We start from the raw sequence: 25,563 nt of genomic DNA on the forward strand, positions 1-25,563 counted from the left end.
CAGGCCCCACGGCTGGAGCTAACGAGATCGCCAAGTATAACGATTTCGTCATGGAAGCGGGTGCGATTAAAAACGTACTCATTTTTGCAATGGAATCCAATTCGCAGAAATGCTTCATAGCCCAAGGTGCAAACAAGATTTTCACCACGATCACAAAGGAATTCTCGAAAGCACCGAGAATCATGACCTATGAGCATACCACTCGCCTCTTTGATGCGAGACTCCAGAAGGGCCAACCGGTTAGCCCACACATTCTAAGCATGATTGAGAATGTCGAGAGACTGGAGGCGCTTGATTGTAAAATCAGCGAGAACATCGTGATTGACCGCATGCTTCATTCACTCCATGATGGTTTTGCGCTCTTTAGAGCGAATTACTATATGAATGATTTGAAGAAAACTCCTCATGAACTACACTCCCTTCTCGCATGCGGACCGAGAAGAAGGATATGAAGTTTAGTGGGAGCTTGAAACAGGATGTTCTCGTTGTGTCAAACAAGGGCAAGGGTAAGGGCAAAGCTCAGGCAGACCTAGCGGTAGGTAAACCGAAGTTTAAGAAGTCGGGATCAGGTAAGAGTGGGCCTGGTGAGTCGAGCAACTCATCAGGCGCGACAAAGAGCAAGACCGAAAACATGGAATGCCATCACTGCCACAAGACTGGGCATTGGAGGCGTACATGTCCTGTTTACCATGAGGACATAAAAGCAGGTCGCGTTAAACCTGTTGGTATGTCTTCTTCCTCTTCTACTTTTATTCATATGATTGAGATTAACCACGCAAGTTACAGAACTTGGGTACTAGATACTGGTTGTGGTTCTCATCTGTGTAATCATGTGTAGGGGCTTCGAAACATCGAACCTGTGACACCCTCACATATTGCGGAAAAGTAAACACGTAATTCTAGATGCATGGATATGTTTGTAATAGGTTCATTATAGTAAAAACCTGTAATTTTTAAAACTTTTCCTAAACCATTCACAAACATCTCCAAATTTAAGAGTGCCAATACCTGCAAAAGCTAATAAACTAATTTACATAACCACGCTAAAGACACGGGGATATAATGATACAAACCAAATATGAGAAAGGGAGACATATGTCCCTAAAATGTATGTGACATAAAAAGGGTTTAAGGGTTACAATAAAATAAAACCAATCTAGGTCCCAAGGTTACTTTGCTCGCTAGCTCGTCCATGTACCCCATATATGCATCACCTACCTGTCATTCGCATTTTATACAAATACGAAAGCCACAGTCAGTGGGGAGTAACTCGAGTTCTCCGTACCCACGAAATGTCATAATTAATGTAACATGTAAACATAAGAATATGAATATGAATAACACATAGCCTTAGCATATAGATGCTAGACAATCGTGCTTATCATGTGAACAACAATATAACAACACATAGTCCTAGCATGCGAATACTAGACCGACTCATACTACACTATCATGTGAATCACATAACATCCAGGAATCCAAACTCTATCAACCATAGCCGGCTTGCATCTCACCTTCTATGATTCATAGAATCACCATACAAGAAAGGGCAATATATCAAAGACAGGCATAAGTTCTTAGTCCCGTCAATAGTCACTTTGTAACTCAAGTCTATACCACGAGGTAGGGAAGGTAATCGAACCGGTATCTTGGCTCAGCGGTTACTATTAAGAAAACATGGCCAAGAGACAACACAACCCTAGCCTAAAATCTGCGCAGACCTAGACATGCGGATACACACCACCGCACCCAAGACTCACAACTTTTTTTAAAACAAAGTGAAGTGAGTACCCTAAGGACACCACCGAAGGGTTGGCTAGTACTTAAGTTGACCCCATACTATCAAAATAAGTACCTGAGGTCATGCCCCAACTTGGATAAACATCCACTAGTCAGAAACACAAAGGCTATCAAGCAGTGAACATATACTCGTCAGAGACTATAAAGACCTATCTATGATGAAGGCCGAAATACTCACCTAGGACCTAGTCACGCCTAGTCCCGGCTTGAATATTTTAGCCCACACCACCCAAAACTCACCACATAAGTCAAGTAAGACACCCACTTAACCTTAAGAGGGCAAAAAGTCCTACTTACCAACATAAATTCTAACATTCTATCATGTGAAAGCTATATAAATGTCTATTTAAGATACAATCCCAACAGTTCCTCAATAAGAATTCAATACTAATTTCCAATTCTAACAATATGAACCAAATTAAAGGCTTCGGGGAAACTAGGGCCGTTTTTACAATATAAGAAGCTAATTAAATCAACTAATTACACATGTGAGATAAAAATATAATGAATGGCCTAAAACAAGAAAAAGGCCGACTATCTAATTCATTCAACCGAATTTTTACCCGCAACCCTGACCTGCGGACAGTGCACGGGTTAAATTGCGGCCGACCAATCACTCAATTGACCGACATCGCATCATCAAAGGGACAAAGGCTCGGTTTTAAGACAATCAACAAAACATGGCAATTATTGCTATAAAATTTACCTTGAGCCTAAACACTTAACAAACAACAAGCACAACATTAACTACTAATGTGACATTAATTCGTCGAGTAACTCGGAATAGTTACCTTACGCTAGCAAAGAGACAAGTAATAAACTTGAGAAAGCTTCTAAAACCCAAAATTACTCTTCATCTTCAACCACATATGAGTCACCTAAAATAATTATGTGAAAGGACGATATTAACGAATTATCGTTATATAAAATATGAGACGGAAATTAATTTAATTATATTTTAAATAAACCAAACTAGCGTCAAAACAATTTATAGATACGGCCCAAACTCGCGACTTAGTTAAAGCCACGCCAGGCCACGGCCAGCCAACCTTATAATAGTCACTCTCGTCCCAATAATTAATTCAATCTCAACTCTCTACCCCATCTCTCTCATTACTCCGTCCTACTCATTACTCCGTCTCATAATATAATACTCCATAGTAACCAGATTTCCATCTCAATTTCAATATCGATATTGTCAAATATTCCATTAAAGGAATTGCTCAACATTTAGAGTATAACTCCAAGCTACTCATCCACTGGCCAAGAACAAAGGATACGACAATTAAAATATAATACCAACCAAATTCCAATAAAATAACTCAATATGAGAACTTGTTTCCAAAATCCCAATTCCACGTAATTAATCACAAATACCAACATCAGTAAAGTTGGTTATGATAACTATCACCTTGATAAAGCCAAAGCCTTATGATTATCATCGTTTAGATCCTCGTCTTCACAATATTAGTGTTTATAAAGCCCAAGCTTGTGAGCGTTCAATCCTTCTCGCTAATATCCCAAACTCTCGTGCTAACCAAAGCAGCTATTTTTAACCCGTCTTACAACTAATTAACTTAACAATAGGAAATATAATAGCTAGTATTATAAATAATTCGAGTAACCTATCACCGTTACCTTTTTCCGATTGAACTAATCATTTATGACTAACAAATATTCTACCAGACCGTCTATTTTAGTACATACAACCGTCTTATAATAAACAAAGCTAAAAATATAAATGGGTTTGTAAAAATACATAACGAAAATGAATTTTACTTACATCGGAATGACGAGAATGACGAGAGGAGCGCTAAGAAACAAAAATAGTTGAAAACGGATGTGAAATGAATCGTCGGTATCCATTAAAAATAGAAACGTTGAAAAGGAGAAAAAAAGAACATAAAAGAAGGTAGAAGAAGAAGAGTAGACGTGAGGGGATGAAAATGAGGCAGCAGCCTGCCAGCCTGCTATTTATTATACGTACGTTTCTTCGTCGTTAAGAAACTTCGATCGTTATTAAAACCGTTTCGAGTTAAATTTAACCGATTTAAGTAAAAGTTTCAGTAATAAAACGGAATCAATAATAAATAAATTTAATGAGTGAAAATAAAATAAACTCAGCTAGTTAGCGGAAATAATACGATATCCGCTTGAATCGGAATTATTAGCGATTTTTACGAAACTAACGGATATTAATAAAAATTGCTAATTTAGTGAAATAAGTTCAAAATAGCTAATTGGACGGTTTTGTTCCCAAAATCCATCTCGGGTTTACTTAAAACAACTTTCATAAGGACTCGTAAAGAAACGGGAATTATTAAATAAATAAACCCGAACTAACTTCAATAAATTCGAACTAACTTTAAATAAACTTGTTAATGATTATTAAAATTAACGTATCGAATTATGATGAAATTAATTAATTAGCTAAGCATATATATATAAATCGTTAAATGATGTAATTAAATTCAAAATAGCAATTAAAAGAATTTTATTCAACTTAATAAAATACGGGGTGTTACAATCACCCCATCTTTTAAAAAGTTTCGTCCTCGAAAACTTGATAGTATGGGGTTATACGGTTTCACCTTTGAAGAATGCTTTTACTTCCTTGCAGATGTTTCTCGTTCTTTTTGTATCTCGCCTTATTCTTAATCTCTTGGTGCTTATCCTCCTTCTAAACTCCCTTCAGTTTTACTTTAAAAGCTACGCTTGTACTCCTAACTTGTCTTTTGTTCCTTGAATAAGTAAGTCGAGTTGTGATTGGCTTCCATAATCACTTTGGACATGAGAGTTTGATAATGGGTATGACCATATGAGAAAAGCTAATGTGGGATTATTAGTTGGCTCTGATACCAACTTTGACACCCTCACTTATAGCGGAACACCCTCACTTATAGCGGAAAAGTAAACACGTAATTCTACGGAAAAACTGACAGGATATGTTTGTAATTGGTTCAACTAATTAAAACCTGTCATTTTTAAAACTTTTCTAAACCATTCACAAACATTTCCAGAAGGAGGATGCCAACACCTGCAAATGCTAACAGACTAATTTACATAACTATACTAAAGTCATGAGAATAAAGTGATACAAACCAAAGAAAAAGAGGGAGACATATGTCCCTAAAATGTATGTGACATAAAAAGGGTTTAAGGGTCACAATGAAATAAAACCAGTCTAGGTCCCAAGGTTACTTTGCTCGCTAGCTCGTCCATGTACCCCATATATGCATCACCTACCTGTCATTCGCATTTTATACAAATACGAAAGCCACAGTCAGTGGGGAGTAACTCCGAGTTCTCCCAGCCACGAAATGTCATAATTAATATAACATGTAAACATAAGAATATGAATACGAATCACACACTGCCTTAGCATATAGATGCTAGACAATCGTGCTTATCATGTGAACAACAATATAACAACACATAGTCCTAGCATGTGAATACTAGACCGACTCATACTACACTATCATGTGAATCACATAACATCCAGGAATCCAAACTCTATCAACCATAGCCGGCTTGCATCTCACCTTCTATGATTCATAGAATCACCAAACAAGAAAGGGCAATATATCAAAGACAGGCATAAGTTCTTAGTCCCGTCAATAGTCACTTTGTAACTCAAGTCTATACCACGAGGTAGGGAAGGTAATCGAACTGGTATCTTGGCTCAGCGGTTACTATTAAGAAAACATGGCCAAGAGACAACACAACCCTAGCCTAAAATCTGCGCAGACCTAGACATGCGGATACACACCACCGCACCCAAGACTCACAACTTTTTTAAAACAAAGTGAAGTGAGTACCCTAAGGACACCACCGAAGGGTCGGCTAGTACTTAAGCTGACCCCATACTATCAAAATTAGTACCTGAGGTCATGCCCCAACTTGGATAAACATCCACTAGTCAGGAACACAAAGGCTATCAAGCAGTGAACATATACTCGTCAGAGACTATAAAGACCTATCTATGATGAAGGCCGAAATACTCACCTAGGACCTAGTCACAAACTAGTCCCACTTGAATATTTTAGCCCACACCACCCAAAACTCACCACATACGTCAAGTAAGACACCCACTTAACCTTAAGAGGGCAAAAAGTCCTACTTACCAACATAAATTCTAACATTCTATCATGTGAAAGCTATATAAATGTCTATTTACAAAGATACAATCCCAACAGAATCCTCAATAAGTATTCAATACTAATTTCTAATTCTAACAATAGTAACCATATTAAAGGCTTCAGTGGAAACTAGGGCCATTTCTACAATATAAGAAGCTACTTAAATCAACTAATTACACATGTGAGATAAAAATATAATGAATGGCCTAAAACAAGAAAAAGGCCGACTATCTAATTCATTCAAAATTTCATCCAACCGAATTTTTACCCGCAACCCCACCCTGCGACAGTACGGGTCAAATTGCGGCTGACCAATCACTCAATTAATCGACATCGCATCGAGTCAAAGGGACTAAGGCTGGTTTTCGGCACAATCAACAAAACATTACAATTATCGCTATAAAATTCATTTGAGCCTATTAATTACAATTTCATTTTGTAAACTATCCTAACATGTGATAACTATTAATATGAGCACAATTTTACCATCCTTATTATCTTTACTACTAACATTATTCATTCACCTAAACACTTATCAAACAACAGGCACACATTAACTACTAATGTGACATTAATTCATCGAGTAACTCGGAATAGTTACCTTACGCTAGCAAAGAGACAAGTAAAAACTTGAGAAAGCTTCTAAAACCCCAAAATTACTCTTCATCTTCAACCCCATATGAGCCACCTAAAATAATTATGTGAAGGGACGATATTAACGAATTATCGTTATATAAAATATGAGACGGAAATTAATTTAAATCAAAACATGTAAATCATATTCATTAGCTCTTTGTCTTATGTTCATAAACCATTATGACCCTCCCTTTTGTGGCATACCCGAGAAAATTGTCACAACTTTTACGCCCTAGAAATAGTCCCATAAAGCACCATTTTATCCGTCCCAAAATCGAGCCCAACTCACTGTCACGGCTCCCAAAACCGAGGCCAAAACAGCCCACACGGCCTCCATTTCGACTGTCCCAAAACAGTCAAGGCCGCACAAAATCGGTACCAAAACAGAGTTCAATCAATCCTAAACCAGTCCTAAACCGAGTCAAAACAGTCCCAAAAATGTCCCAAAGTACTCGCAGCGGACTCAAAAACAGTCCTAATCTCGCACAATACCACAACTAAACAAGATCCCAAATAGCATCCCAAAACAATCCCTACATGTCAATATACACCGTCTTAAATATACCACTTACTAGCTAGCATCCCAAATGATCCCTAGAGGTCAGTATACACCGTCTCAATCATCTCCACATTTCAAAAGATACACCGTCTCAACTATACAACCGACTAATTAACATCCATAATGATCCCAATATATAATTATACACCGTCTCAACTATAAAACAGACTAACCAACTTTCAAAATACACATATTTAACAAGTAATACTTGAGTAACCTATCATTATTACCTTTTTCCGATTGAACTAATCATTTATGACTAACAAATATTCTACCTGGACTGTCTATTTTAGTACATACAACCGTCTTATAATAAACAAAGCTAAAAATATAAATTGGGTTTGTAAAAATACATAACGAAAATGAATTTTACTTACAACGGATTGACGAGAACGACGAAAGGAGCGCTATGGAACAAAAATAGTTGAAAACGGATAAGGAACGAAGTACCGACGTCGATCAACAGATCAAATTTCAAAGAACGATCGAAAAGGAAGGAAAAAGAAGGAAGAAGAAGAAAACAAAGCGTCGTTGTTTATAAATGAGACAATGAAACTTGCTAGCCTGCTATTTATTATACGTACGTTTCTTCGTCGTTAAGAAACTTCGATCGTTATTAAAATCGTTTCGAGTTAAATTTAACCGATTTAAGTAAAAGTTTCAGTAATAAAACGGAATCAATAATAAATAAATTTAATGAGTGAAAATAAAATAAACTCAGCTAGTTAACGGAAATAATACGATATCAGCTTGAATCGGAATTATTAGCGATTTTTACGAAACTAACGGATATTAATAAAAATTGCTATTTTAGTGAAATAAGCTCAAAATAGCTAATTGGACGGTTTTGTTCCCAAAATCCATCTCGGGTTCACTTAAAACAACTTTCATAAGGACTCGTAAAGAAACGGAAATTATTAAATAAATAAACTCGAACTAATTTCAATAAACTCGAACTAACTTTAAATAAACTTTTTAATGATTATTAAAATTAACGTATCGACTTATGATGAAATTAATTAATTAGCTAAGCATATATATATATAAATCGTCAAATGATGTAATTAAATTCAAAATAGCAATTAAAAGAATTTTATCCAACTTAATAAAATACGGGGTGTTACAACTTTGACACCCTCACTTATAGCGGAACACCCTCACTTATAGCGGAAAAGTAAACACGTAATTCTACGGAAAAACTGACAGGATATGTTTGTAATTGGTTCAACTAATTAAAACCTGTCATTTTTAAAACTTTTCTAAACCATTCACAAACATTTCCAGAAGGAGGATGCCAACACCTGCAAATGCTAACAGACTAATTTACATAACTATACTAAAGTCATGAGAATAAAGTGATACAAACCAAAGAAAAAGAGGGAGACATATGTCCCTAAAATGTATGTGACATAAAAAGGGTTTAAGGGTCACAATGAAATAAAACCAGTCTAGGTCCCAAGGTTACTTTGCTCGCTAGCTCGTCCATGTACCCCATATATGCATCACCTACCTGTCATTCGCATTTTATACAAATACGAAAGCCACAGTCAGTGGGGAGTAACTCCGAGTTCTCCAAAACCACGAAATGTCATAATTAATATAACATGTAAACATAAGAATATGAATACGAATCACACACCGCCTTAGCATATAGATGCTAGACAATCGTGCTTATCATGTGAACAACAATATAACAACACATAGTCCTAGCATGTGAATACTAGACCGACTCATACTACACTATCATGTGAATCACATAACATCCAGGAATCCAAACTCTATCAACCATAGCCGGCTTGCATCTCACCTTCTATGATTCATAGAATCACCAAACAAGAAAGGGCAATATATCAAAGACAGGCATAAGTTCTTAGTCCCGTCAATAGTCACTTTGTAACTCAAGTCTATACCACGAGGTAGGGAAGGTAATCGAACTGGTATCTTGGCTCAGTGGTTACTATTAAGAAAACATGGCCAAGAGACAACACAACCCTAGCCTAAAATCTGCGCAGACCTAGACATGCGGATACACACCACCGCACCCAAGACTCACAACTTTTTTAAAACAAAGTGAAGTGAGTACCCTAAGGACACCACCGAAGGGTCGGCTAGTACTTAAGTCGACCCCATACTATCAAAATTAGTACCGAGGTCATGCCCCAACTTGGATAAACATCCACTAGTCAGGAACACAAAGGCTATCAAACAGTGAACATATACTCGTCAGAGACTATAAAGACCTATCTATGATGAAGGCCGAAATACTCACCTAGGACCTAGTCACGCCTAGTCCCACCTTTGAATATTTTAGCCCACACCACCCAAAACTCACCACATACGTCAAGTAAGACACCCACTTAACCTTAAGAGGGCAAAAAGTCCTACTTACCAACATAAATTCTAACATTCTATCATGTGAAAGCTATATAAATGTCTATTTACAAAGATACAATCCCAAAGAATCCTCAATAAGTATTCAATACTAATTTCTAATTCTAACAATAGTAACCATATTAAAGGCTTCAGGGGAAACTAGGGCCATTTCTACAATATAAGAAGCTACTTAAATCAACTAATTACACATGTGAGATAAAAATATAATGAATGGCCTAAAACAAGAAAAAGGCCGACTATCTAATTCATTCAAAATTTCATCCAACCAAATTTTTACCCGCAACCTGACCTGCGACAGTGCACGGGTCAAATTGCGGTGACCAATCACTCAATTAATCGACATCGCATCGTCAAAGGGACTAAGGCTCATTTTAGCACAATCAACAAAACATTACAATTATCGCTATAAAATTCATTTGAGCCTATTAATTACAATTTCATTTTGTAAACTATCCTAACATGTGATAACTATTAATATGAGCACAATTTTACCATCCTTATTATCTTTACTACTAACATTATTCATTCACCTAAACACTTATCAAACAACAGGCACACATTAACTACTAATGTGACATTAATTAAATCGAGTAACTCGGAATAGTTACCTTACGCTAGCAAAGAGACAAGTAAAAACTTGAGAAAGCTTCTAAAACCCCAAAATTACTCTTCATCTTCAACCCCATATGAGCCACCTAAAATAATTATGTGAAGGGACGATATTAACGAATTATCGTTATATAAAATATGAGACGGAAATTAATTTAAATCAAAACATGTAAATCATATTCATTAGCTACTGTCTTATGTTCATAAACCATTATGACCCTCCCTTTTGTGCATACCGTAAAATTGTCACAACTTTTACGCCCTAGAAATAGTCCCATAAAGCACCATTTTATCCGTCCCAAAATCGAGCCCAACTCACTGTCACGGCTCCCAAAACCGAGGCCAAAACAGCCCACACGGCCTCCATTTCGATCGTCCCAAAAAATCAGGAAGGTCGCACAAAACTGGTACCAAAACAGAGTTCAATCAATCCTAAACCAGTCCTAAACCGAGTCAAAACAAGTCCCAAAATGTCCCAAAGTACTGCAAAGCGGACTCAAAAACAAAGTCTAATCATCGCACAATACCACAACTAAACAAGATCCCAAATAGCATCCCAAAACAATCCCTACATGTCAATATACACCGTCTTAAATATACCACTTACTAGCTAGCATCCCAAATGATCCCTAGAGGTCGGTATACACCGTCTCAATCATCTCCACATTTCAAAGATACACCGTCTCAACTATACAATGACTAATTAACATCCATAATGATCCCAATATATAATTATACACCGTCTCAACTATAAAACAGACTAACCAGCTTTCAAAATACACATATTTAACAAGTAATACTGAGTAACCTATCATTATTACCTTTTTCCGATTGAACTAATCATTTATGACTAACAAATATTCTACCAGACCGTCTATTTTAGTACATACAACCGTCTTATAATAAACAAAGCTAAAAATATAAATTGGGTTTGTAAAAATACATAACGAAAATGAATTTTACTTACAACGGATTGACGAGAACGACGAAAGGAGCGCTATGGAACAAAAATAGTTGAAAACGGATAAGGAACGAAGCACCGACGTCGATCAACAGATCAAATTTCAAAGAACGAAGACGAAAAGGAAGGAAAAAAAGAAGGAAGAAGAAGAAAACAGGCGTGCGTTGTTTATAAATGAGACAATGATTGCTAGCTCGCTATTTATTATATCGACGTTTCTTCGTCGTTAAGAAACTTCGATCGTTATTAAAATCGTTTCGAGTTAAATTTAACCGATTTAAGTAAAAGTTTCAGTAATAAAACGGAATCAATAATAAATAAATTTAATGAGTGAAAATAAAATAAACTCAGCTAGTTAACGGAAATAATACGATATCAGCTTGAATCGGAATTATTAGCGATTTTTACGAAACTAACGGATATTAATAAAAATTGCTATTTTAGTGAAATAAGCTCAAAATAGCTAATTGGACGGTTTTGTTCCCAAAATCCATCTCGGGTTCACTTAAAACAACTTTCATAAGGACTCGTAAAGAAACGGAAATTATTAAATAAATAAACTCGAACTAATTTCAATAAACTCGAACTAACTTTAAATAAACTTTTTAATGATTATTAAAATTAACGTATCGACTTATGATGAAATTAATTAATTAGCTAAGCATATATATATATAAATCGTCAAATGATGTAATTAAATTCAAAATAGCAATTAAAAGAATTTTATCCAACTTAATAAAATACGGGGTGTTACAATCACCCCATCTTTTAAAAAGTTTCGTCCTCGAAACTTGAAAGTATAAATGAAAGGTTATAAAAATAAAACTGGAATTGGAATCGGTAACCAAAACATTTTAAAGGTTATTTATCGTAAGAATCAAAATTCTTTCAAAAGTTTCAAATAAAATTTTCAGGGAGAACAGATTCTCATCAAAGGAACGGAAGTGCTCTCGTTGCGCATTCAAGAACATCACATTCCAAATCCAAGATAAGGTCAAAGGCAAATCATTTGTATAAATCGAAAATCAAAATACTTTCAGAAACATTAATGAAAAGTTTTCAAATGTATAAGTCTCATTCATGGAACGAAATTGCCCTTGTCGTGCACACAAGAGCGCTAACTTTCCAAGTCAAAGACAAATTTAAAACCGAAAATCACTCGTCGACAAGAGTAGAACAAGTTATTAAACGAACTAAGCATCAACAACCTGTCAATCACATTTTATACAAACACGAAAGCCACAATTCAGTGGGGAGTAACTTCGAGTCCTCCCAGCCACGAATCGTCAAAATTAATGTAACATGTACTGTAACATGTAAACAATTTGATAAACCATTTACTTTGCATGTATTCTAACAAATGACCCCTAAACTGACCAAACTAAACTATCATGTGAATCAGATAACAAATAGTAATCCAAACTTTATCAATCAGAATCGCTTACATCTCACCTATTACGAGTTCATAAAATCACCATACAAGAAAGGGCAATATAACAAAGACAGGCATAAGTTCTTAGTCCCGTCAATAGTCACTTTGTAACTCAAGTCTATACCACGAGGTAGGGAAGGTAATCGAACCGGTATCTTGGCTCGTGTTACTATTAAGAAAACATGGCCAAGAGACAACACAACCCTAGCCTAAAATCTCTTGAGACCTAGACATGCGGATACACACCACCGCACCCAAGACTCACAACGTTTTTTTTAAAACAAAGTGAAGTGAGTACCCTAAGGACACCACCGAAGGGTCGGCTAGTACTTAAGCTGACCCCATACTATCAAAATTAGTACCTGAGGTCATGCCCCAACTTGGATAAACATCCACTAGTCAGGAACACAAAGGCTATCAAGCAGTGAACATATACTCGTCAGAGACTATAAAGACCTATCTATGATGAAGGCCGAAATACTCACCTAGGACCTAGTCACGCCTAGTCCCGACTTGAATATTTTAGCCCACACCACCCAAGACTCACCACATAAGTCAAGTAAGACACCCACTTAACCTTAAGAGGGCAAAAAGTCCTACTTACCAACATAAATTCTAACATTCTATCATGTGAAAGCTATATGCATGTCTATTGTTAGCTTAAGGTAACATATTTCGAGCTACTCGACGAATTATCGTCACATGTTTTTGATTTTTGTATGTTTGGTGAATTTTTGTTTGGGTAGTAATTTTTCACATGTTAAACTTAGTTGCATGCAAGCTTAATTTGTGCCTTTTGGTAGTTTAAATTATCAAAATTGAATTGGGGACGATTAATTAATTTTCAGACGGTCTTATAATGTATAAAAATGAAAAAAAAAGAGAGGAGAAATTGTCCGGAAAGCGGGCCGGCAAAGAAAGCCAAGTGCGTGGCAGCCGTGGTAGGCCCACGGCTAGCCATGGTTGGCCCGGGTTGGTCCGTGCTTGTTTCGCGGGTTTTCGTGCAATCTTGGTCTTTAGGGTTAATTAATATTAGAATAGTATAAGTAACAAAAGGGTAGTAATTTGAATTGAAGCATACTAGTAACAAATATTATGTTAACGGAAAAATTGTGCTTATATTAATAGTTATCACATGTTAGGATAGTTTACAAAATGAATTTTATAGCTATAATTGTAATGCTTTGTTGATTGTCCGAAAACCGAGCCTTAGTCCCTTTGATCGATGCGATGTCGATTAATTGAGTGATTGGTCACCGCAATTTGACCGTACACGCCGCAGGTGGGGTTCGGGTAAAAATTCGGTTGAATGAATTAGATAATCGGCCTTTTTCTTGTTTTAGGCCATTTATTATATCTCTATTTCACATGTTTAATTAGTTGAATTTAAATAGTTTCTTATTTAGTTAGTTGAATTTAAATAGCTTCTTATTTTGTAGTAATGGCCCTAGTTTCCCCTAAAGCCTTTTATATTGTTATAATTGCTAGGATTGGAAATTAGTATTGAATTCTTATTGAGGAACTGTTGGGATTGTATGACACCCTCACTTATTGCGGAAAAGTAAACACGTAATTCTACGGAAAAACTGACAGGATATGTTTGTAATTGGTTCAACTAATTAAAACCTGTTATTTTTAAAACTTTTCTAAACCATTCACAAACATTTCCAGAAGGAGGATGCCAACACCTGCAAATGCTAACAGACTAATTTACATAACTATACTAAAGCTGCGAGAATAAAGTGATACAAACCAAAGAAAAAGAGGGAGACATATGTCCCTAAAATGTATGTGACATAAAAAGGGTTTAAGGGTCACAATGAAATAAAACCAGTCTAGGTCCCAAGGTTACTTTGCTCGCTAGCTCGTCCATGTACCCCATATATGCATCACCTACCTGTCATTCGCATTTTATACAAATACGAAAGCCACAGTCAGTGGGGAGTAACTCCGAGTTCTCCCAGCCACGAAATGTCATAATTAATATAACATGTAAACATAATAATATGAATACGAATCACACACTGCCTTAGCATATAGATGCTAGACAATCGTGCTTATCATGTGAACAACAATATAACAACACATAGTCCTAGCATGTGAATACTAGACCGACTCATACTACACTATCATGTGAATCACATAACATCCAGGAATCCAAACTCTATCAACCATAGCCGGCTTGCATCTCACCTTCTATGATTCATAGAATCACCAAACAAGAAAGGGCAATATATCAAAGACAGGCATAAGTTCTTAGTCCCGTCAATAGTCACTTTGTAACTCAAGTCTATACCACGAGGTAGGGAAGGTAATCGAACTGGTATCTTGGCTCAGCGGTTACTATTAAGAAAACATGGCCAAGAGACAACACAACCCTAGCCTAAAATCACAAGAGACCTAGACATGCGGATACACACCACCGCACCCAAGACTCACAACTTTTTTTAAAACAAAGTGAAGTGAGTACCCTAAGGACACCACCGAAGGGTCGGCTAGTACTTAAGGCCGACCCCATACTATCAAAATTAGTACCGAGGTCATGCCCCAACTTGGATAAACATCCACTAGTCAGGAACACAAAGGCTATCAAGCAGTGAACATATACTCGTCAGAGACTATAAAGACCTATCTATGATGAAGGCCGAAATACTCACCTAGGACCTAGTCACAGCTAGTCCCAGCTTGAATATTTTAGCCCACACCACCCAAAACTCACCACATACGTCAAGTAAGACACCCAAAATCTGAAAAATCAATAGGATCTCAAGTTTCTCTATCCTTTTACTTATCAAGGATTCCCAAAAGCGGAACTACACTCAGCTACACTCAGCTACGACATCATCCCATCATCTCAAGTACTCAATGCGACCTCAAGGTTTATACAACTATAGGGTTAACAAATTCTTCTCAATACTAAATCTCTCTCAACTCAAGAACTCTCAAGAGCCAACTAATAATCCCACATTAGCTTTTCTCATATGGTCATACCCATTATCAAACTCTCATGTCCAAAGTGATTATGGAAGCCAATCACAACTCGACTTACTTATTCAAGGAACTAGGTATAAGAATCACTAAGTATGTCTCATCACCTTACCTAAGTCTTTCTAACATCACGACTTCTCAAAGCCAGGGTTAAGGGTCAGACACAAACAATCTCCTCAAAAGTCGAATTTTCCAACCCAGGTCAACATTCCTCACAAGAAAGAGTACTATCTAATGGCGTTAAGGGAGGATAAGCAAGGAACAAAAGACAAGTTAGGAGTACAAGCGTAGCTTTTAAAGTAAAACTGAAGGGAGTTTAGAAGGAGGATAAGCACCAAGAGATTAAGAATAAGGCGAGATACAAAAAGAACGAGAAACATCTGCAAGGAAGTAAAAGCATTCTTCAAAGGTTGAACAAATCTTCAATCCTCAGCAAAAGGCACTAAATCTTGATCTTCTTAAAATATAAGTGTCCTTTCAATGGAACGGAGATACTCTTGGCGATCACTCAAGAATATCAATATTCCAATTCAAAGACATAAAAATACATTTTTACACCAACAAATGATAAAACTAATTATCAGACGTCTCCAATAACAAGCTTTAACACTAATTGACGTTAAAACCAGTGAAAAACATTAAAATATTTTCAAAACCTTTAGTTCAAATTTTCTTTTTTTTTATAATAAGGGTAATAATTCCATTAGCTATAGATAAGCTCACGGTCATTGACCCAAGAACGCAACAATTATTAAATGACAATCAACAAACAGGTTAGTACCTAACAAAGAGCAAACACAAAGAGACTACAACATAAGATCCTAAATCTACCCATCTTACCCATCTCTCCAGTTTATTATTTTAAGGTCAAGTTATTTATATTGGGGTGCACAAACGTGCGTCGGGAGCAAATATGCTCTGATACCAACTTTGACACCCTCACTTATTGCGGAAAAGTAAACACGTAATTCTACGGAAAAACTGACAGGATATGTTTGTAATTGGTTCAACTAATTAAAACCTGTTATTTTTAAAACTTTTCTAAACCATTCACAAACATTTCCAGAAGGAGGATGCCAACACCTGCAAATGCTAACAGACTAATTTACATAACTATACTAAAGCTGCGAGAATAAAGTGATACAAACCAAAGAAAAAGAGGGAGACATATGTCCCTAAAATGTATGTGACATAAAAAGGGTTTAAGGGTCACAATGAAATAAAACCAGTCTAGGTCCCAAGGTTACTTTGCTCGCTAGCTCGTCCATGTACCCCATATATGCATCACCTACCTGTCATTCGCATTTTATACAAATACGAAAGCCACAGTCAGTGGGGAGTAACTCCGAGTTCTCCCAGCCACGAAATGTCATAATTAATATAACATGTAAACATAATAATATGAATACGAATCACACACTGCCTTAGCATATAGATGCTAGACAATCGTGCTTATCATGTGAACAACAATATAACAACACATAGTCCTAGCATGTGAATACTAGACCGACTCATACTACACTATCATGTGAATCACATAACATCCAGGAATCCAAACTCTATCAACCATAGCCGGCTTGCATCTCACCTTCTATGATTCATAGAATCACCAAACAAGAAAGGGCAATATATCAAAAGAGGCATAAGTTCTTAGTCCCGTCAATAGTCACTTTGTAACTCAAGTCTATACCACGAGGTAGGGAAGGTAATCGAACCGGTATCTTGGCTCGGCGGTTACTATTAAGAAAACATGGCCAAGAGACAACACAACCCTAGCCTAAAATCACTTGAGACCTAGACATGCGGATACACACCACCGCACCCAAGACTCACAACTTTTTTTAAAACAAAGTGAAGTGAGTACCCTAAGGACACCACCGAAGGGGGGCTAGTACTTAAGTCGACCCCATACTATCAAAATTAGTACCGAGGTCATGCCCCAACTTGGATAAACATCCACTAGTCAGGAACACAAAGGCTATCAAGCAGTGAACATATACTCGTCAGAGACTATAAAGACCTATCTATGATGAAGGCCGAAATACTCACCTAGGACCTAGTCACAGCTAGTCCCAGCTTGAATATTTTAGCCCTTTTAATTGCTATTTTGAATTTAATTACATCATTTGACGATTTATATATATATATGCTTAGCTAATTAATTAATTTCATCATAAGTCGATACGTTAATTTTAATAATCATTAAAAAGTTTATTTAAAGTTAGTTCGAGTTTATTGAAATTAGTTCGAGTTTATTTATTTAATAATTTCCGTTTCTTTACGAGTCCTTATGAAAGTTGTTTTAAGTGAACCCGAGATGGATTTTGGGAACAAAACCGTCCAATTAGCTATTTTGAGCTTATTTCACTAAAATAGCAATTTTTATTAATATCCGTTGTAAGTAAAATTCATTTTCGTTATGTATTTTTACAAACCCAATTTATATTTTTAGCTTTGTTTATTATAAGACGGTTGTATGTACTAAAATAGACGGTCTGGTAGAATATTTGTTAGTCATAAATGATTAGTTCAATCGGAAAAAGGTAATAATGATAGGTTACTCAGTATTACTTGTTAAATATGTGTATTTTGAAAGCTGGTTAGTCTGTTTTATAGTTGAGACGGTGTATAATTATATATTGGGATCATTATGGATGTTAATTAGTCAGTTGTATAGTTGAGACGGTGTATACTGAAATGTGGAGATGATTGAGACGGTGTATACTGACCTCTAGGGATCATTTGGGATGCTAGCTAGTAAGTGGTATATTTGAGACGGTGTATACTGACATGTAGGGATTGTTTTGGGATGCTATTTGGGATCTTGTTTAGTTGTGGTATTGTGCAGTAGATTAGGACTGTTTTTGAGTCCGCTTTGCAGGTACTTTGGGACATTTTTGGGACTGTTTTGACTCGGTTTAGGACTGGTTTAGGATTGATTGAACTCTGTTTTGGTACCAGTTTTTGTGCAGCCTTCTGACTGTTTTGGGACAGTCGAAATGGAGGCCGTGTGGGCTGTTTTGGCCTCGGTTTTGGGAGCCGTGACAGGCTGAGTTGGGCTCAGTTTTGGGACGGATAAAATGGTGCTTTATGGGACTATTTCTAGGGCGTAAAAGTTGTGACAATTTTCTGGGTATGCCTGTCAAAAGGGAGGGTCATAATGGTTTATGAACATAAGACAGTAGCTAATGAATATGATTTACATGTTTTGATTTAAATTAATTTCCGTCTCATATTTTATATAACGATAATTCGTTAATATCGTCCCTTCACATAATTATTTTAGGTGGCTCATATGGGGTTGAAGATGAAGAGTAATTTTGGGGTTTTAGAAGCTTTCTCAAGTTTTTACTTGTCTCTTTGCTAGCGTAAGGTAACTATTCCGAGTTACTCGACGAATTAATGTCACATTAGTAGTTAATGTGTGCCTGTTGTTTGATAAGTGTTTAGGTGAATGAATAATGTTAGTAGTAAAGATAATAAGGATGGTAAAATTGTGCTCATATTAATAGTTATCACATGTTAGGATAGTTTACAAAATGAAATTGTAATTAATAGGCTCAAATGAATTTTATAGCGATAATTGTAATGTTTTGTTGATTGTGCCGAAAACTGAGCCTTAGTCCCTTTGATCGATGCGATGTCGATTAATTGAGTGATTGGTCACCGCAATTTGACCCGCACTGTCGCAGGGCTGGGGTTGCGGGTAAAAATTCGGTTGGATGAAATTTTGAATGAATTAGATAGTCGGCCTTTTTCTTGTTTTAGGCCATTCATTATATTTTTATCTCACATGTGTAATTAGTTGATTTAAGTAGCTTCTTATATTGTAGAAATGGCCCTAGTTTCCCCTGAAGCCTTTAATATGGTTACTATTGTTAGAATTAGAAATTAGTACCTAAAATGAAAATTTGATTTAGTTCCCTATTCCTTCCTTGAATATAAACTCATTTATCGTAATTTTAATTACTAGACCCGAAATTTCTTTAAATTTTATCCAATTTCTATTAACCTTGATCTATTTATGACTTCTTTGTCAAAGTTTAATATTATATTTCCGGAATTTCACTCCTCTTTTAGTTTAAAGGTGAAACCTTTATTTCTACTTTGGCTTTTTGCAAAAGAACATTTGAGGAGATTACCTTTCCCTTATTTTGATTTTAACGTTGATCGGATGTTAGAACTAGTTATTGGAAACGTTTGATAACTTGTTCTACGCTTGTCGGCGAATAGTATTTGTTTTAAACTTGTCTCTGACTTGGAAAGTTAACGTTCTTGTGTGCACGACAAGAGCAATTCCGTTCCATGAATGAGACTTATATTTTTGAAAACTCTTCATTAATGTTTTTGAAGGTATTTTGATTTTTGATTTATACAAATGATTTGCCTTTTGACCTTATCTTTGATTTGGAATGTGATGTTCTTGAATACGTAACGAGAACACTTTCGTTCCCTTGATGAGAATCTGGTTCTGTCGGAAAATTTTATTTGAAACTTTTGAAAGAATTTTGATTCTTACGATAAATAACCTTTAAAATGTTTTGGTTACCGATTCCAATTCCAGTTTTATTTTCATAACCTTCCATTTATACTTTCAAGTTTCGAGGACGAAACTTTTTAAAAGATGGGGTGATTGTAACACCCCGTATTTTATTAAGTTGGATAAAATTCTTTTAATTGCTATTTTGAATTTAATTACATCATTTAACGATTTATATATATATGCTTAGCTAATTAATTAATTTCATCATAATTCGATACGTTAATTTTAATAATCATTAATAAGTTTATTTAAAATTAGTCCGAGTTTATTTATTTAATAATTTCCGTTTCTTTACGAGTCCTTATGAAAGTTGTTTTAAGTAAACCCGAGATGGATTTTGGGAACAAAACCGTCCAATTAGCTATTTTGAGCTTATTTCACTAAATTAGCAATTTTTATTAATATCCGTTAGTTTTGTAAAAATCGCTAATAATTCCGATTCAAGCTGATATCGTATTATTTCCGTTAACTAGCTGAGTTTATTTTATTTTCACTCATTAAATTTATTTATTATTAATTTCGTTTTATTACTGAAACTTTTATTAAAAACCGATTTTATTAACTCGAAACGGTTTTAAAAACGAACGAAATTACTTAACGATGAAGAAACGTACGTATAATTAGAAGCTAGCAAGCTAGCTGGTGTATCATTATTATTATTATTATTATTATTATTATTGTTGTTGTTGATGATGTACCGTCACTTTTCCCCCTTCCATTTTCTTTATTTTTTTTCTGTCATTCGCTCAACAGCAACAACAACAATCAACAGCTCCATCACCTATTTTCCGATCATTCAAACCTCAGATCCCGCCTCCATTCTCAACCAAATTCCGTAATTTTTGTACCATTCTCTTCCCCTTTCCTTCCTCCTCCTTTTAAGGTAAGAAAGTCTCCTTTTTGTAGTGGTTTCGTCTTTCGCCGCCTTATAAAAGTGTCGTCTTTTAGCTTCTTTATTCCGTTTTCTTGCTCTTTTGTCAATAGTTATCGGTGTAGTTGGTTAATTAACACCTTATTAGCTGTTGGTAATTAGTACTCTATATCCGTCTCAATCATTTGTTTTTAATTATTTGTGAGTGCTATTTTAATCGAATGTACACAAATGACTGTGACGGAAGGGGTATGAGAAACGAGTAACTAGTCTCCAGTACTCATTTGTCATCGTTGTTTCAGTTAATTGAGATTCGTTTTGGGGATATGTTGCCCAATTTAGCTTGATGGCCGAAAACTGAGCCTTAGTCCCTTTGACTGATGCGATGTCAGTTAATTGAGTGATTGGTCAGCCGCAATTTGACCCGCACTGTCGCGAAGTGGGGTTGCGGGTAAAAATTCGGTTGAATGAATTAGATAATCGGCCTTTTTCTTGTTTTAGGCCATTTATTATATCTCTATTTCACATGTGTAGTTAATTGAATTTAAATAGCTTCTTATTTAGTTAGTTGAATTTAAATAGCTTCTTATTTTGTAGAAATGGCCCTAGTTTTCCCTGAAGCCTTTTATATTGTTAATTGCTAGAATTGGAAGTTAGTATTGAATTCTTATTGAGGAACTGTTGGGATTGTATGCTGTAAATAGACATTTATATAGCTTTCACATGATAGAATGTTAGAATTTATGTTGGTAAGTAGAACTTTTTGCCCTCTTAAGGTTAAGTGGGTGTCTTACTTGACTTATGTGGTGAGTTTTGGGTGGTGTGGGCTAAAATATTCAAGCTGGGACTAGCTGTGACTAGGTCCTAGGTGAGTATTTCGGCCTTCATCATAGATAGGTCTTTATAGTCTCTGACGAGTATATGTTCACTGCTTGATAGCCTTTGTGTTCCTGACTAGTGGATGTTTATCCAAGTTGGGGCATGACCTCAGGTACTAATTTTGATAGTATGGGGTCAGCTTAAGTACTAGCCGACCCTTCGGTGGTGTCCTTAGGGTACTCACTTCACTTTGTTTTAAAAAACGTTGTGAGTCTTGGGTGCGGTGGTGTGTATCCGCATGTCTAGGTCTGCGCAGATTTTAGGCTAGGGTTGTGTTGTCTCTTGGCCATGTTTTCTTAATAGTAACCGCTGAGCCAAGATACCGGTTCGATTACCTTCCCTACCTCGTGGTATAGACTTGAGTTACAAAGTGACTATTGACGGGACTAAGAACTTATGCATGTCTTTGATATATTGCCCTTTCTTGTATGGTGATTCTATGAATCATAGAAGGTGAGATGCAAGCCGGCTATGGTTGATAGAGTTTGGATTCTGGATGTTATGTGATTCACATGATAGTGTAGTATGAGTCGGTCTAGTATTCACATGCTAGGACTATGTGTTGTTATATTGTTGTTCACATGATAAGCACGATTGTCTAGCATTTATATGCTAAGGCATTGTGTGATTCGTATTCATATTCTTATGTTTACATGTTATATTAATTATGACATTTTGGTTGGGGAGAACTCGGAGTTACTCCCCACTTTGTGGCTTTCGTATTTGTATAAAATGCGAATGACAGTAGGTGATGCATATATGGGGTACATGGACGAGCTAGCGAGCAAAGTAACCTTGGGACCTAGACTGGTTTTATTTCATTGTGACCTTAAACCCTTTTTATGTCACATACTTTTTAGGGACATATGTCTCCCTTTTCTATTTTGGGTTTGTATCATTACATTTTCTTATCGTTAGCTATGGCATGTAAAGTAGTTCGTTTGAAATTACAGGTTTTTGGCTAATTGAACCAATTACAAACATATCCTACCGGTTTTTACGTAGAATTACGTGTTTACTTTTTCGCAATAAATGGGGGTGTCACGGTGGACCGTGACACCCCATTTATTATCGGAAAAGTAAACACGTAATTCTACGTAAAATGGTAGGATATGTTTGTAATTGGTTCAAATAGCCAAAACCCGTAATTTCAAACGAACTACTTTACATGCCATAGCTAACGATAAGAAAATGTAATGATACAAACCCAAAATAGAAAAGGGAGACATATGTCCCTAAAAAGTATGTGACATAAAAAGGGTTTAAGGTCACAATGAAATAAAACCAGTCTAGGTCCCAAGGTTACTTTGCTCGCTAGCTCGTCCATGTACCCCATATATGCATCACCTACCGGTCATTCGCATTTTATACAAATACGAAAGCCACAATAGTCGCTGGGGAGTAACTCCGAGTTCTCCCAGCCACGAAATGTCATAATTAATATAACATGTAAACATAAGAATATGAATACGAATCACACAATGCCTTAGCATATAAATGCTAGACAATCGTGCTTATCATGTGAACAACAATATAACAACACATAGTCCTAGCATGTGAATACTAGACCGACTCATACTACACTATCATGTGAATCACATAACATCCAGAATCCAAACTCTATCAACCATAGCCGGCTTGCATCTCACCTTCTATGATTCATAGAATCACCATACAAGAAAGGGCAATATATCAAAGACAGACATAAGTTCTTAGTCCCGTCAATAGTCACTTTGTAACTCAAGTCTATACCACGAGGTAGGGAAGGTAATCGAACCGGTATCTTGGCTCGGCGGTTACTATTAAGAAAACATGGCCAAGAGACAACACAACCCTAGCCTAAAATCACAAGCAGACCTAGACATGCGGATACACACCACCGCACCCAAGACTCACAACGTTTTTTAAAACAAAGTGAAGTGAGTACCCTAAGGACACCACCGAAGGGTCGGCTAGTACTTAAGCTGACCCCATACTATCAAAATTAGTACCTGAGGTCATGCCCCAACTTGGATAAACATCCACTAGTCAGAAACACAAAGGCTATCAAGCAGTGAACATATACTCGTCCGAGACTATAAAGACCTATCTATGATGACGGCCGAAATACTCACCTAGGACCTAGTCACGCCTAGTCCCAGCTTTTGAATATTTTAGCCCACACCACCCAAAACTCACCACATAAGTCAAGTAAGACACCCACTTAACCTTAAGAGGGCAAAAAGTTCTACTTACCAACATAAATTCTAACATTCTATCATGTGAAAGCTATATAAATGTCTATTTACAAAGATACAATCCCAACGATTCCTCAATAAGAATTCAATACTAACTTCCAATTCTAGCAATTAACAATATAAAAGGCTTCAGGGAAAACTAGGGCCATTTCTACAAAATAAGAAGCTATTTAAATTCAACTAACTAAATAAGAAGCTATTTAAATTCAATTAACTACACATGTGAAATAGAGATATAATAAATGGCCTAAAACAAGAAAAAGGCCGATTATCTAATTCATTCAACCGAATTTTTACCCGCAACCCCAGCCCCGCGACAGTGCACGGTCAAATTGCGGCCGACCAATCACTCAATTAATCGACATCGCATCACCAAAGGGACTAAGGCTCGATTTCGCACAATCAACAAAACATTACAATTATCACTATAAAATTCATTTTGAGCCTATTAATTACAATTTCAATTTACAAACTATCCTAACATGTGATAATTATCAACCACCTAAACACTTATCAAACAACAAACACAACATCAACTACTAATGTGACATTAATTCGTCGAGTAACTCGGAATAGTTACCTTACGCTAGCAAAGAGACAAGTAAAAACTTGAGAAAGCTTCTAAAACCCCAAAACGAATCTCAATTAACTGAAACAACGATGACAAAAGAGTACTGGAGACTAGTTACTCGCTTAAAGTGCCATTACCAACAGCAGCTATTCCGTACCAAAATAATCAACAATACTAACTAATAACTTTTCAAGTTGACAAATTCTCACTTCCCGTAATATCAACTCAAAGTCGAATGATATCTTAAATACTAATCTCAAAAGCGGTAATCCTGACAATTAATTATCACACTATTCAATTGTACCCACATGTGTTTCATAAATCAAACTCTTGTGTTTATGTTGGCTCCATACGAATCCCATATGTACCACACTACTAATTCACACAATTATTATCTCCAACTTGTCTCCAGCACTACTCCCTCAAACACTTAATCTAACGCATTGCCCCGTATTACCGAAAACCCAATTTGCAATAAAAAGATGTGCACCTAACTAATAATATCGATTTTCGGCCATCAAGCTAAATTGGGCAACATATCCCCAGCAATCGGCACTAAATCTTGATCTTTGTAAAATATAAGTGTCGTCTTTTAGCTTGTTATTGGAGACGTCTGATAATTAGTTTTATCATTTGTTGGTGTAAAAATGTATTTTTATACACCCCGTATTTTATTAAGTTGGATAAAATTCTTTTAATTGCTATTTTGAATTTAATTACATCATTTGACGATTTATATATATATATGCTTAGCTAATTAATTAATTTCATCATAAGTCGATACGTTAATTTTAATAATCATTAAAAAGTTTATTTAAAGTTAGTTCGAGTTTATTGAAATTAGTTCGAGTTTATTTATTTAATAATTTCCGTTTCTTTACGAGTCCTTATGAAAGTTGTTTTAAGTGAACCCGAGATGGATTTTGGGAACAAAACCGTCCAAT

General features: G+C 36.0%; 2 long non-coding RNA genes across 2 annotated transcripts in view; both read right to left on the reverse strand.

The window, feature by feature from the left end:
- Positions 1 to 983: 983 nt before the first annotated feature.
- The window catches only part of LOC141626851 (uncharacterized), a 35,554-nt gene continuing 10,974 nt past the window's right edge, over positions 984 to 25,563 (reverse strand). The window contains exons 2-3 of the long non-coding RNA XR_012536435.1: positions 2,592 to 2,678; positions 984 to 1,218 (exon numbers count right to left, since the gene is read on the reverse strand). This is a non-coding gene — a long non-coding RNA (uncharacterized LOC141626851). The remainder of the gene's footprint in view (positions 1,219 to 2,591; positions 2,679 to 25,563) is intronic.
- LOC141626441 (uncharacterized) lies at positions 16,609 to 24,681 on the reverse strand. Its single transcript, XR_012536022.1, has 2 exons — positions 24,629 to 24,681; positions 16,609 to 16,810 (listed from the first exon to the last, which is right to left on the reverse strand). It is a non-coding gene; the product is annotated as an uncharacterized LOC141626441 (long non-coding RNA).

Source organism: Silene latifolia, chromosome Y, assembly GCF_048544455.1.
Source record: "Silene latifolia isolate original U9 population chromosome Y, ASM4854445v1, whole genome shotgun sequence".
In the NCBI taxonomy this organism is placed as follows: Eukaryota; Viridiplantae; Streptophyta; class Magnoliopsida; order Caryophyllales; family Caryophyllaceae; genus Silene; species Silene latifolia.